Raw genomic sequence first — 14,982 nt, 5'->3', positions numbered from 1 at the left:
TCCAGGGGATCTTCCCAGCCCAGGGATCGAACTGGGGTCTCCTAAATTGCAGTCAGATTCTTTACCAGCTGAGCTACCAGAGAAGCCCCTATTTCCCCAAAGGTGGATTTTTTCAAGGTTCAGTGTCCCCACCCCTCCCCCAAGCATCTATCCATCCAGCTCAGGGAACAGTCTCTGTTAGGGATAGTCGAGGCTCGTGATGCCAATAGGAGTTCTGACACGTGGGAATGGGTCAACTAAAAAGGAAATGGAAAAGAGAAAGTGATTGGGAAATCAGAGGAAGAAAGCAGAGTGGAGCAAAGAAGGAAGCACATATTGTAAAGAAAAGTGGGATGTCAGCAGCCATCAAATATGCTGGCTTTTCCTGCCTCTTCATGCTTTCTCTGTGTGATAGCCAGGTCTCTGTGAGTGACCCATAGATCTGTGCCTCCAACTTCAGACCACCTCCAACACTGTAGCGCCCAGGACAAGAGGGCAAATAAAGGCCTGCTTTGCACATGTCCAGATACTCAGAAGAGACACATCAAGCTAAACACACTGTTGCATAAAATCTGTTCTGTCCAGGGCAGGGCCCACAGATCCAACAGACACAATGAACACATGGTGCCTCGGTGGCTGGAGTTCTGGCGCTTCATGCTGGCGTAGGGAAAGCATAATGGTCCCAATGGCCCTACCGCCCTCGGAGATAATACTGTCTGGCCCCAGGTAAACACATCCCCACAGCTCTTCTCTCCATCCTGAAACCCAAGGTGACACAGTCTCTGTGCTGTGCTGCTCTCCAGCAGAGCAGCCCCACCTCGGGGAGTGTGAGCCACTGAGGTACAAGGACTGGGAAAGGCAAATCAATTAGTCAAATCCTCCTCAGAGACCTACGCTGCAACACACTCTTGAATAATAACAGATTATGCAAGAATACTTTGTGAAATAAAAAGCAGAGACATCACTTTGCTGACAAAGCTATCCATCTAGTCAAAGCTATCGTTTTTCCAGTAGTTATATACATATGTGAGAGTTGAACTAGAAAGAAGGCTGAGCACCAAAGAATTGATGCTTTCAAACTGTGGTGCTGGAGAAGACTTTTGAGAGTTTCTTGTACAGCAAGGAGATCAAACCAGTTGATCTGGAAGGAAATCAACCCTGAATATTCATTGGAAAGACTGATGCTGAAGCTGAAACTCAGATACGTTGTCCACCTGATGCAAAGAGCCAACTCATTGGAAAAGACCCTGATGCTGCAAAAGATTGAAGGCAGGAGAAGGGGATGACAGAGGATGAGACGGTTGGATGGCATCACCAATTCAATGGACATGAGTTTGAGCAAACTCCAGGAGATGGTGAAGGATAGAGAAGTCTGGCATGCTGCAGTCCATGGGGTCACAAAGAGTCAGACACAACTTAGTGACTGAACAACAACAACAACAAATAACTTCCCAGAAGTCCCAAGTATCTATGATCTTGACACGATTTATGTTCCCATTTGTGGTTCTCAAATTCCTTGTGAATTACCATGGAATTCAAAATAATTGCACAAGGGACTTCCCTGGTGGTCCGGTGGCTAAGACTCCATGCTCCAAAAGCAGGGGTTGTTGCTGCTGTTCATCGTTGAGTCACTAAGTCACGTCTGACTCTTTGAAACCCATGAACTGCAGCATGCCAGGCTTCCCTGTCCTTCACTATCTCCTGGGGTTTGCTCAAACTCATGTTCACTGAGTCAGTGGTGCTATCTAAGCATCTCATCCTCGGCCACAATGCAGGGGGCCTGGGTTCAATCCCTGGCCAGGGAACTAGATCCAGCATGCTGCAACCAAGACCTGGGCAGCCAAAGTAATTAATTAATTTAAAATTTTTTAAAGAAAGAAATGTATTTTAAAAAGTAGTTGCACAAGAAATCTGAAGAAGGCTTTGCAATATCATATCACTCAAATCTCCATCTATGTGGTAAGTAGCATGAGAACTGTAATATTGGTTCCTTACAGGAATATACTAGGACACTGAATCCCAGAATGGCAGACGTTTTTACTTTTTATAAAAGTATTTAATAAAATTTAATTGAATTTCACAAAGTAAAAAGGTTAGATATATTTAAACAATTTTAGATATTTGACTTTTAACAAGTATCCTGTTTTAATAGATAATTTTGAAACTTTTAGAAGAAAAATGACTTAAAAAATTTTACTTATGTATTTACTGTTGGCTGGTCTTCATTGCTCTGCTTGGGCTTTATCTAACTCCTGCCAGCAGTGGCTATTCTTCATTGCAGTGTTCAGGCTTATCTTTGTGATGGATTTTCATGTTGCAGAGCACAGGCTCTAGGGTGCACAGGCTTCAGTAGTTTTGGCTTCTGGGCTCTAGAGCGAGGGTTTAGTAGCTATGGAGCACAGACATATTTGTTCCACCAATGTGAGATCTTACTGGACCAGGGATTGAACCCAGGTCCCCTGCATTTGCAGGCAGACTCCCATCCACTGTGCCACCAGGGAAGTCCAAAAAAGAACTTTAAAACAAACGTGAAAAAAAATTTAACTTAAAAATTCTTCATACTCACATATATATTTTACATTACACACATACGTTATAATTCAAGTGCAATTATATTGCATTTTTTAATCCTTTAAGTCAAGGTGCTGTCATCAAAACACAAAATCTCAACTATAACAAATGAAAATGAAGGCAAGAAAAATAAATTTTATGCACCAAGTATATACTAATTTATGAATTATATGTCTTTATGGCCCATTCAAACATTTCCAGGCCATCAAAGAACACTGGTATCCATAGAAATAAAACCCAGTCATCTTTGATATTTTCCCCACTTTTGTCACATAAAAGCAATACCTTTTTTATTTTGTTAAGTCTGAAGATTTCTCTGTTGAAGTAGGAAAACAGAACACATTTAACACTGGCTGGACCTGCCACCTTTAAATGATGTAGGGTGTGTGAGCTCTATTTCTACACTTGCTTAAGGTGCACAAGTAATAGTGAAAGTGTTGAGATGCATGTAGTAGGCAGTTAAGAAACCTTTATTGAATGAGTGAGTGAGTGAATGAATGAGGGAATGAGGGAATGAATGAATTACTCCAGTCTCAGAGCCTGTTTCTTCATGACCTAAAATTCTACTTCTCTCTCTCTTCCTCGGGAAATTGTGCTCATCTATAAACCCCAACTGAAGCTGTACAGTTTTCTTTTCCCACAATTGCTTTTCTGCAAATGGCTCACATTTCCTGAGGGTTTACTACCTGCAAGGCAGTTTTATATTTACATAGTTCCTTCAGTTATACTTCACAATAGCCTTCATCCTAAGGGCACCAAGAAAGCTAGGTAGACCGCCCAATGTCCCCTCGCTGGAAAGGAGCTGAAAAAGGGGTCAAACTCAGCTGTCTGACTCCAGAGCCCATGCTCTTACCAAAGACTTAACCTTTCATCTTGTAGCCCCAATGCTTGCAGGACTCCACAGAATAATGCTCTCGAGTTTGTAAATATAATACAAAGGATTTCAAAGGAGACCAATCGTATCGAAATATACTACCAAATATTTAAAACCGATTTGTGATATAATACATGGGCTTCTTCATGATCACATTACTGTCATAATTTCAGATTCACCATGAGCATAAGTGGTATTTGGGGATATCAGCAAGAACCGTAATGTGATATGGAAATAACTAATTTCTTTCAGTGAAATACCACAGGACTGTTTCTTTGGCTATGCTTTGTGAAATTTTAAATTCAAAATTGAAGGCTAAGTTTCCATTAGAGATTAGTGAAAATGAAAGATGTGATTTTCCTCATCCAAATCCACAGACCCCTGAACTTTATCTGTGCCCCTTGGGCAAGTGAGGACCCACAACCAAGCATCACAACTCCCGTACCAAATCTCTTTGCTACCTTTCATGCATGCTAAGATAAATGTCTTGTTTTGAGGCAGGTACACAAAGCTCAAATAGGTTTCCGTTCAGTCGCTCAGTCATGTCCGACTCTTTGCGACCCCATGAACTGCAGCACGCCAGGCCTCCCTGTCCATCACCAACTCCCGGAGTTCACTCAGACTCATGGCCATCGAGTCAGTGATGCCATCCAACCATCTCATCCTCTGTCATCCCCTTCTCCTTCTGCCCTCAATCTTTAGCTCTAGGAATTTGCTTGTTCTCCAAGAAGAGCTACCTTCACTTTATTTTTTTCAAATTCTTACATGATATCCTATCACTGTATCTTAAGACAAAAACTCTACCTATACATTCTATCCTTCACCTTCACTAAGATGGTACATCTTCATGGTATATCATTTTCTCTGTTCCTCTCTTGTGAGCCTATCAGCATTGAATTTAAACAGATTTCAACTATTGATAAATAAATGTTTTGTAATTCCCAAGTGTGCAGTGGTGAAGAATCCACCTGCCAATAAAGGAGACATAGGAGACCTGGGTTCAGTCTCTGGGTTGGGATGATCCCTTGGAGAAGGAAATGGCAACCCATTCCAGAATTCTTGCCTGGAAAATTTCACAGACAGAGGAGCCTGGTGGGCTGTAGTCCTTGGGGTGGCAAATAGTTGGACATGACTGAGCACACATGCACAGTCTTAATAATGGCAAATACAGGTTGCTTCCTGCATTGCAGATGGGTTGTGTTTCAGCACATTAAATACTTTATGTAGCCTCTTACCAATCGTAGGAGGTAAGAATTATTGTTACTGTCCTAATGGGAAAGAAACAGAAGCTGAGAGAAGTTCAGGTAACAGCCAAGTGTTAATAGTACTATTACTCTAAGCCAATGGTCTAGCTTTTTCTTTATTTACTCCTTTAATCCTCACAAGAACCTTTGAAGTTATCCCTGTTTTGCAAATAAGGACCCCAAAGCATGAAGGATAAGTAATTGGTTCAGGATCACTTAGCTAGCATGGGGCAGAACTGAGATGGAACCCAGACAGGTCACATGCAGAGCCAATATTTTTCCACCACACGCACACACATTGCCACATTTAAGGAACAGAGAAGTCAGGGTTAGAACACAGTCTCGTTCCAACGCTACCTTAACCTTTGACTACCTGTTGTGACTAACTCAGAGCTACATCAGAGCTACATGTAATGGAGCTGCTCATTTCTGTGAATGAATAAAAAGATATGTTGACTCAGCAACCAAGACTGAGACTGTCAACTCGGTGGTTTGCAAGCTGAGTTGAAAACCACACTCGATCTCATCTACGTGAATGATCGCCAAGAAACTGACTTTGAGAAAAAGAGCCGCATCAATAGCCCGTAGTAGCCACTTTTTGTAGGGAGCCAAACTAACCAAAATAATACTAAAATTAAAAAAAAATTTTAAGTTAAGAGCTTGTTACCAAAAACTATTAAGTAAGCAAGGGTTCTGTATCTTTTAATTCTGCTTGAGAGAGAGAGTTGCTCTGAACCACGAAGGCTTGGGCTGCAAATGAAGACTGTTGCCACAGCAATATCACTCCAACAAGCAACACATCCTTGAAGTTTATGACTTCAAAGCCAAAGGCCAAATTCTGCTTACAGGGTATTGGCTTCCTGCCCCTAGCATTCACTTTAGCCCATGGGAAGGTAGAGGTTTTTAAATGTATCTGATTATTTCATAAACTCAACTTTTTTTGACAAATATTCAAGTATTGTTCTTGCAAATGAAAAGCAGGACAACATTAGGAGATAGTTTTTGTTTCCTTCCAAACTTTTTTTAAAAATAATTTTTATTGGACTATAGTTGATTTAAAATGTTATGTTAGTTTTTGCTGTACAGCAAGGTGAATCAGTTATACATACACATACTCACTCTTTTTTATCTTTTACTTATTTTTTGGCTGGGCCACATACCATGTGGGATCATAGTCCCCAGACCAGAGATCGAAATGCTTAGTTCCCAGACGAGGGATCCAATGCCTAGAATTGGAAGCATGGAGTTTTAACCACTGGACAACCAGGGAAGTCCCCTATCCATTTTTTAAAAATTTCTTTCCTATATAAGTCATTACAGAGTAACAAGAAGAGTTCCCTGCGCTATACGGTAGCCATTGTTTATCTATTTTACATACAGTAGTGTGTGTATGCCAATCCCAGTCTCCCAATGTATCCCTCCCCTCTTTTCCCCTCAGTAATCATAAATTTGTTTTCTACATCTGTGACTCTAGTTCTTTTTTGTAAATATGTTCATTTCTACCCTTTCTTTTAGAGTCCACATATAAGCAGTATCATTCGATATTTATCTTTTTCTGATTTACGTCATGCATTATGACAATCTCTAGTTCCATCCATGTTGCTGCAGATGACATTATTTCATTCTTTTTTATGACTAACATTTCCTGGTGGTCCAGTGGTTAGGACTCTATGCTTTCACTGCCAAGGGCAAGTCAGTCCCTGGTCAGGGAACTAAGATCCTACGTGCCTTGCAGCACAGCCAATAAAATAAATCAATAAAAGCAAAAGTGCATTCCGTCTGAACTTTCAAAAAATGATCAGTATTATCTATCAAATAATTCCATGCAATGGAGTGGTATCAATCCATTTCTTCCTCCAGGAAATCTGCCTCCTCATCTTCTGGATTTCCATTCTAATGAAAAATCACTGCAAAAAACACTGGTTTTCATTAAGATTTTTTTTCAGTGAAATGTCACCACATTGAATAAGAGTTCCAACGTATTTGTGTGCAGGTTGTGAATACTCTATACATACGTATTGGGTCTATCCCACCAAAGCAATCTCCATGTTTCCTTGGAGAAATGACAGTAACAACTGTCATTATTCTCCATCCCTTATTGATTCAATAAATTCAATCCAACAAGCATTTCTTGAATGCCTAATGCAAGTGTGTCATGATCTGACCCCCAATCTTCTCCTGCTTTGCGTCCCACCATTTCCCTTTGGCCTGACTCCTTTGCTGTTCTTTAACATACTAAACATATCTCTGCCTCAGGGCCTTGACTTTGCTGCTCTCTCAACTAAAATCTCTTCCTCCCTCTTTTGTAGGTTTCCCCAGGTTTCCTCCTCAAAAATTAAAAGCCTTCCTCTGACCGCTCTCTCTCCATCTCCTTTGCACCTAGAGTACAGGTGGGCACATGACAGGCCTTCAGTAAGTGTTTCTTGAATGGGTTCTGCTGTTCTGTGTTCAGTTCAGTTCAATTGCTCAGTCGTGTCCAACTCTTTGTGACCCCATGGACTTCAGCACACCAGGCTGCCCTCTCCAGCACCATCTCCTGGAGCTTGCTCAAACTCATGTCCATCAAGTTGGTGATGACATCCAACTGTCTCATCCTCTGTCGTCCCATTCTGCTTCTGCCTTCAATCTTTCCCAGCATCAGGGTCTTTTCTAATGGGTCAGTTCTTCTCATCAGGTGGCTGAAGTATTGGAGCTTTAGTTTCAGCATCAGTCCTTCCAATGAATATTCAGGGATTGAGTATTCAGGATTGACCGGTTTGATCTCCTTGCAGTCCAAGGGAATCTCCAACACCACAGTTGAAAAGCATTAATTCTTTGGTGCTCAGCTTTCTTTATGGTCCAACTCTCACATCCATACCTTACTACTGGAAAAACCATGACTTTGACTAGATGGACCTTTGTTAGCAAAATAATGTCTCTGCTTCTTAATATGCTGTCTAGGTTAGTCATAGCTTTTGTCCCAAGGAGCAAGTATTTTTTAATTTTATGGCTGCAGTCACCATATGCAGTGATTTATAAAGTCTGTCACTGTTTCCATTGTTTCCCCATTTATTTTCTATGAAGTGATGGGGATGAATGCCATGATCTTCATTTTCTGAATGTTGAGTTTTAAGACAGCTTTTTCACTCTCTTTCACTTTCATCAAGAGGCTCTTCAGTTCTTCTTTGCTTTCTGCCATAGGGTGGTGCCATCTGTGTTGAGGTGATTGATACTTCTCCCAGCAATCTTGATTCCAGCTTGTGCTTCATCTAGCCTGGCATTTCACATGATGTACTCTGCATTTAAGTTCAATAAGCAGGGTGACAATATACAGCCTTGATGTACTCCTTTCCCAATTTGGAACCAGACCATTGTTCCATGTCCAGTTCTAACTGTTGCTTCTTGACCTGCATACAGATTTCTCAGGAGGCAGGTAAGGTGGTCTGGTATTCCCATGTCTTGAAGAATTTTCCACAATTCGTTGTGATCCGCACAGTCAAAGGCTTTGGCATAGTCAAGAAAGCAGAAATAGATGTTTTTCTGGAATTCTCTTGCCTTTTCTATGATCCAGTGGATGTTGGCAATTTGATCTCTGGTTCCTCTGCCTTTTCTAAATCCAACCTGAACATCTGGAGGTTCTCAGTTCATGTACTGTTGAAGCCTGACTTGAAGAATTTTGAACATTACTTTGCTAGCGTGTGAGATGACCACAATTGTGTGGTAGTTGGAGCATTCTTTGGCATTTCCTTTATTTGGGATTGGAATGAAAACTGACCTTTTCCAGTCCTGTGGCCACAGCTGAGTTTTCCAAATTTGCTGGCATATAGAGTGCAGCACTTTAACAGCATCATCTTTTAGGACTTGAAATAGCTCAACTGGAATTCCATCACCTCCACTAGCTTTGTTTGTAGTGATGCTTCCTAAGGCCCACTTGACTTCAGACTCAAGGATGTCTGGCTCTATTAATGATCACACCATTGTGGTTATCTGAGTCATTAAGGTCTTTTTTGTATAGTTCTTATGTGTATTCTTGCCACCTCTTCTTAATATCTTCTGCTTCTGTTAGGTCCATACTGTTTCTGTCCTTTATTGTGCCCATCTTTGCATGAAATGTTCCCTTGATATCTTTAATTTTCTTGAAGAGATCTCTAGTCTTTCCCATTCTATTGTTTTCCTCTATTTTTGTGCATTGATCACTGAGGAAGGCTTTCTTATCTCTCCTTGCTATTATTTGGAACTCTGCATTCAGATGCGTATATCTTTCCTTTTCTCCTTTGCCTTTAACTTCTCTTCTTTTCTCAGCTATTTGTAAGGCCTCCTCAGACAACTATTTTGCTTTTTTGCATTTTTTTTCCCTTTGGGAATGGTCTTGATCACTGCCTCCTGTACAATGTCCATATGAACCTCCATCCATAGTTCTTCAGGCACTCTATCAGATCTAATCCCTTGAATCTATTTGTCGCTTCCACCTTATAATTGTAAGGGATTTGATTTAGGTCTGTTCTGTGAGGCATAAATAGAAAAGGCACCATCCCAAAGTGGTCACAATGTAGAGAGGAAGGAAGAAGCTTATACAGGTAATTTTTTAAAGGCTGCACAGCCTTATAAATTCTATATTAGGAGGACAAAATAATATGCAAATATAGTTTCCTGGAGGGATTGGCAATGCAATTGGGTTTTGCATTGAAATTACGGTACATACTTTCAGAAGGGCATTCCAGTTACAGGGAACTGCTATGTGGAAGCGTGAAGAAGCCAAATACAGAATGTATTCAAGGAACAGAAAAAATAAGTGAGGGAGAGTAAGAGGTCAGAATATGGAAGATCAGGCAGAAACAAGTTTTGAAGCACAGTGTGGAGGGATCCCACTGTCCTCCACAACTCTTCTATGGACTTTAATCCCCTATATAGCTGCACACTGCCAAAGTCAGCACATCCACAGACCCATGCAGACATGCAAAAGTCTCCAAAATATTTTGTTCTCACCCGGGTGCAGTCATAGTTTAACAATCTTCAGAGTAAATGGGCCTCAAGAAAAGAAGGGGATACAAGATGCAGTCAACCCGTAGGAAGTCAGGAAGGTTCTGCTAGTTTCAAATGTGTTGCTGGGTGAAAGCTGATTGCCTTGCCTATTGAGAGAAAGACTGGCATGGCTCCTGGATTATCTGAAGACATTACTGAAGCAGAATTAAAGGACTACCATAGGGAATAACAAGAAGGGATTCAACATTTCAATTCCTTTGAGCTTATAGAGACCTAGGGCGTCGCCAAGCTATGGACAGGTGCTGTGCAGAGCTAAGTTGCTTCAGTCGGATCTCGGCATGATTACTGGAATGGATTGCCATGCCCTCCTCCAGGGGATCTTCCAGACCCAAGGGTGGAAGCCCAGTCTTTTACATCTCCTGCATTGACAGGCATGTTCTTTACCACTAGTGCCAACTGAGAAGCCCAATGGACAAACGTTACTCTTCATATTTTACAAATGAAAAGGGTTTTTTAAACGTAAGATAACCCATGTTGAAACCATTATCAGATCTTACTCTACTTCCAGAAATAAGATGCCAATTGAGGAGAGCATGGTAGCAACTATTTTGCCAGGAAAAATGAGAAAAAACGTAGTCTTGCTTTTCACAAGGCTCTGCAGGTTTTCCAATAAGCTATCAATGAGGTGAATCCACTGGATGCTGCAGAGCCTGGGTTTTGATTCCTCAACACAACACGACTCAGAGACCGGGGACAGGGTCAGTGTTGTCGTTCCCTCGCGCACCCACTGGCCTCGGCCACCAAAGCCCATCTGAGACCATGAGGTGGGGAGCGTCGATTTCCTGCCTCCCCCTCGCAGGCCGCAACTTTCCCCGGAAGTCCGCAGAGTTGCTAAGGGGCAGCGATCCCACGGGTGCGGTGACCCCGATGTGACCGGTCGTGTCCTTCAGACACTTCTCGCCGCCCACAAGGAAGTGGCCCTGAGAGCGCAGCTAACACAGCCGCTCCACGCTGCGGGAAACAGGGCCAGAGACGCCCGCCCGAGCTGAGAACGCGTGCCGCTCCGCCCCCTCACGCCCCACCCACGGCGGCGCTGCTCGACCAATCCAAGCGCCGCGCGTCCGGGTCGACGGACGTGGGTCTGACGTCACTGCGGGTCTGCAGGCCGGTTTCCGGCGCCCGGCGGCCCGTGGGAGTTGTGCTAAGTGGCCCACGCTTGGGGGGGCTTTTCACACGGGGTGGGAGTAGAAGCGAAGCCATCCTCGGGCCCCTCGCAGACCTCGGTGTCAGAATTTCCCCCCTTGCGCCAGCGCTGCCTCAAATGTCAGGGCTCGCCCACTCTTCTCCGGTCTCGCCAGCCTAACCTTTTGGGGGCTCTCAGGGGAATTCGCCATTTCTGCTGGACCTGTCTGGGGAGTGCCCTGAACCCAGCCTTTACTGGATGTTGAAAAATACATTTATTTAATGCCACAAATGGCCTCTTTATGTCCAGTAACTGCAGTTAGCACCCCCATCCCTGTAAGGTAGCTCCACCACCTTTCGGTGAATAGAAAACAGGTTAGGTTAGTATAGGGTAGTATTACCCATTCACCCTCTGGTGAAATGAATTTGACATAGGAAATGAGGTTAGAATAGGAATAAGAAATTGGTTGAAATCACATCGTAAACTGCAGTATTGTACACATGTATCAGTCCTGAATATTCGTTGCAAAGACTGATGCTAAAGCTGAAGCTTCAATACTTTGGCCACCTGGTGCGAAGAAATGACTCACTGGGAAAGACCCTGATGCTGGGAAAGGCAGGAGGAGAAGGGGACGACAGAGGATAAGTTGGTTGGATGGCATCACAGTTTGAGCAAGTCCAGGAGTTTGGCTCAGGGCAGCCTGGTATGCTGCAGTCCATAGGGTCGCAAAGAGTCCGACACGACTGAGCGATTGAACTGAACTTAAATTATTTAAATCTGTAGCCATTGTCAAAGAAAGGAAAGAACGTACTATAGGGTGAAATTAAGATGATATTTGCAGGTGTTTATTGAACACCTGCTATGTGCCAGGGGCTGCAAGAGATGCTAGGGATTCAGCGATGACCAAGACAGGAAGTTCCTATCATGGAATTCACAGGGTTAAGGGGAGACAGATAATAAGTAAACAAAAGACAGAAAATGCTGGAATAAGTGCTATCAATGAAATAGAAGGATATATTCATAGAAAATTAGTTTTATTAAGATGAGATGCAACATATAAGTGGCTCATGAAAAAAAAAAGAATAAACCTGGCAGCAGTTTCTTTTCTATTTATTGTGATCAGGCTAATTCTAAGAAGTTGCTTTTTAGAGTCAGGATCAGAAGGACCATGGCTGGCTGCTGAGAATGTAAGGGAGGCAAAACCTTTACCTTCTTAACGTCTCTGGCTGGACCTGGGAATTAAATTGGCATAAGACTTAGGAGAAAAAGCATACAAATTAGTATAAGCTTTACCATGATCTGGGAGACTTCCTAAGGAATTGAGGACTCAAAGAAGAGGCAAAAAACCTAAGTGCATATACACTGGATTGAGCTGAAAGTGGGAATTGTGGGAAGTCAATCAGAGGAAGAAAGGAAAATCAGAGGAAGATGGCAATTATTTTAAGAGTCTTTCTGTGCAAATTGGTAGACTCAACTCCCTCTCTAGTATTATGCATGTTTCTTTCTTTTTGGTGTAGGGAGGGCACTTACTACAGAAGAGTAGCATCTGCCTTGGGAAAAAAGAAAAACGGTAGTGTGCCTCTCTTGCGCCTATTGTTTTTCATGTCCCTTTAACTCAAAATAATTGATATCTTGAAATGGCATATTTGAAAGTGGCACATCCTACTGTCCTTCACTCACATTATCAACACCATTTCTCTATTGTTGGGTTGTGAGCTCCACAAAGCAGATCAGTTCATTTCAGTTCAGTCGCTCAGTCATGTCTGACTCTTTGCGACCCCATGAATCGCAGCATGCCAGGCCTCCCTGTCCATCACCAACTCCCGGAGTTCGCTCAGACTCATGGCCATCGAGTCAGTGATGCCATCCAACCATCTCATCCTCTGTCGTCCCCTTCTCCTCCTGCCCTCAATCCCTCCAGTATCAGAGTCTTTTCCAATGAGTCAACTCTTCACATGAGGTGGCCAAAGTACTGGAGTTTCGGCTTTAGCATCGTTCCTTCCAAAGAAATCCCAGGGCTGATCTCCTTCAGAATAGACTGGTTGGATCTCCTTGCAGTCCAAGGGACTCTCAAGAGTCTTCTCCAACACCACAGTTCAAAAGCATCAATTCTTTGTGCTCAGCTTTCTTCACAGTCCAACTCTCACATCCATACATGACCACTGGAAAAACCATAGCCTTGACTAGACGGACCTTTGTTGGCAAAGCAATGTCTGCTTTTTAATATGCTATCTAGGTTGGTCATAACTTTCCTTCCAAGGAGTAAGCATCTTTTAATTTCATGGCTGCAATCACCATCTGCAGTGGTTTTGGAGCCCCCCAAAATAAAGCAGATCAGTATCTCTTAAATACATGTTGTAACAGCTGCAAGAAACTGACAATTTTAAGCTCCTTGAAAACAGGGAGAGTGTTTTAGTTTCTACTTGCCCCAAGGCCTAAAGACTTGTCAAAGTTGAAAAATGTAGTGGATAGGATGACATTATTGTTTTACCTGGAAACAAGGGACTGAACTAGGGGGTGTCTTCATTTCTCATACTAGAGCAAGGTTTTTAGGGGAAATGGTTTAATTTTTTGGCTTTGTTTTGTAAATGTGTAATGAGAAATAAGTATGAACTATAAGGTTGAAGGGTGTCAAGTTGCTGATTTATTAATAAGTAATATTGATAGACTCTATGGTGATTATAGTGTGAAATCTGACATCAGAACATCTGAATTTGACAAAGACTCTGCAGGACTTTATATAGTCATTTCATCCGTCTGGACCTCAACCTCAGCATCTCATACCCGCCAGGAAGTCAATATACAATGTCTAAAACCAACATGTAAGAAATAACAGTATTAGTATATTGTTTTAAAATATCACCAGAAGAAATCATTTAAAAAGTTGAAGAGAGGAGGGCTGGAGAGCAGGGCTGAGGGATATGAAGAATGGGGTCAGGAAGCTGTTTTTTCATGATGAGTCTTTGCAGGCAGTATTAGTGGGCTGTGTAACAAAACCTGGGTATTGCTTTCTGTTCCCTGGGGAAAAGGTCTTCCTTATGACAAGGCAAAAGTACAAGCAAGCAAGCCTCATAATCACGTTACTGCTTTACAAGGCTTTGATCAGTTCATGTCTGTTAACATTCCATTAGCCAAATGGAATGGTAGCAAGGACAAGCCCAAAGTCAAGGGGCTGTAGATGAAGAGGAAAAAGAAAATATTTCTGAAAAATTATCCAATCTACCCTAAGAAGCATTTGAGTTTTGAAAACTGTATGCAGTGTATTCATTTGGTGAAAATTCCCACGAAGGTCCATTTCAGATCATAATGGTGATGTAGCTAGGAGTGGTAACTCAAATTCTCTCTCTCTCTTTTACTAAGCGTCATCTTGCCATTTTAATTCTGTCACGGCTGTCTCATGCTGCAGCAGGCCACCAGCATGGTTGTCTCTTTACATGTTTGCTGTGGACACTGGAGCAAAACAGCTTGTTTTCTCTTAGTTTTCCTTTCATCTACCTAAATCCTTCCTTTGTTCTTGAAGCACCTCCTGACCACTTGCCTCTTCTCCCTCTCTGTCCTATTTCCCACACTACTTCAAAATTAAAAGGGGGCAATATTTGCCTCCCTCCTTTGCAAATAGCCAAACGTGACATCATTCAAGAACTCCCCAAACCTTTTCTTCTTAAAATGCAACATGATTGAAGACACTTAAATTTTTTGCATGCATGCATAAAATAGTGTTGCATTAATAATCTATTTACAATTTTTAAAAAAATAGAAACCACTCTCACCACCATTGTAAGGGTCACATGAAATGTATGGAAGTGTTTTGTAAACAAAAACAGCCTGTTGTTTCTTAAGAAGATACATGTTTTTAATATTAATTTAATTTTTAATATTAATATTCAATTTAAATTGAAACGAAAAACACTGACATTTAAAAATCCTTTTTGACCTCATATTACTGGTGAGAATGCTAAGTGCTTCAACTTATATGGAGTCAATCAAATGTACTTCCCACTTCTGGAAACTTACCCTCCAGTTATACTTGCACAAGTAGGACCTAAGAATATGATCATTCAATGCAGTGCTTTTGACAGAAGACAATTGGAAATAACCTAAGTGTTGACAGTAGGACACCAGTAAATAAGGGCTTCCTATGTGGCTCAGAGGTAAAGAATCCACCTGAT

The sequence above is a fragment of the Bos javanicus genome, chromosome 16, assembly GCF_032452875.1.
Source record: "Bos javanicus breed banteng chromosome 16, ARS-OSU_banteng_1.0, whole genome shotgun sequence".
Lineage (NCBI taxonomy): Eukaryota > Metazoa > Chordata > Mammalia > Artiodactyla > Bovidae > Bos > Bos javanicus.
This window is presented reverse-complemented; position numbering follows the sequence as displayed.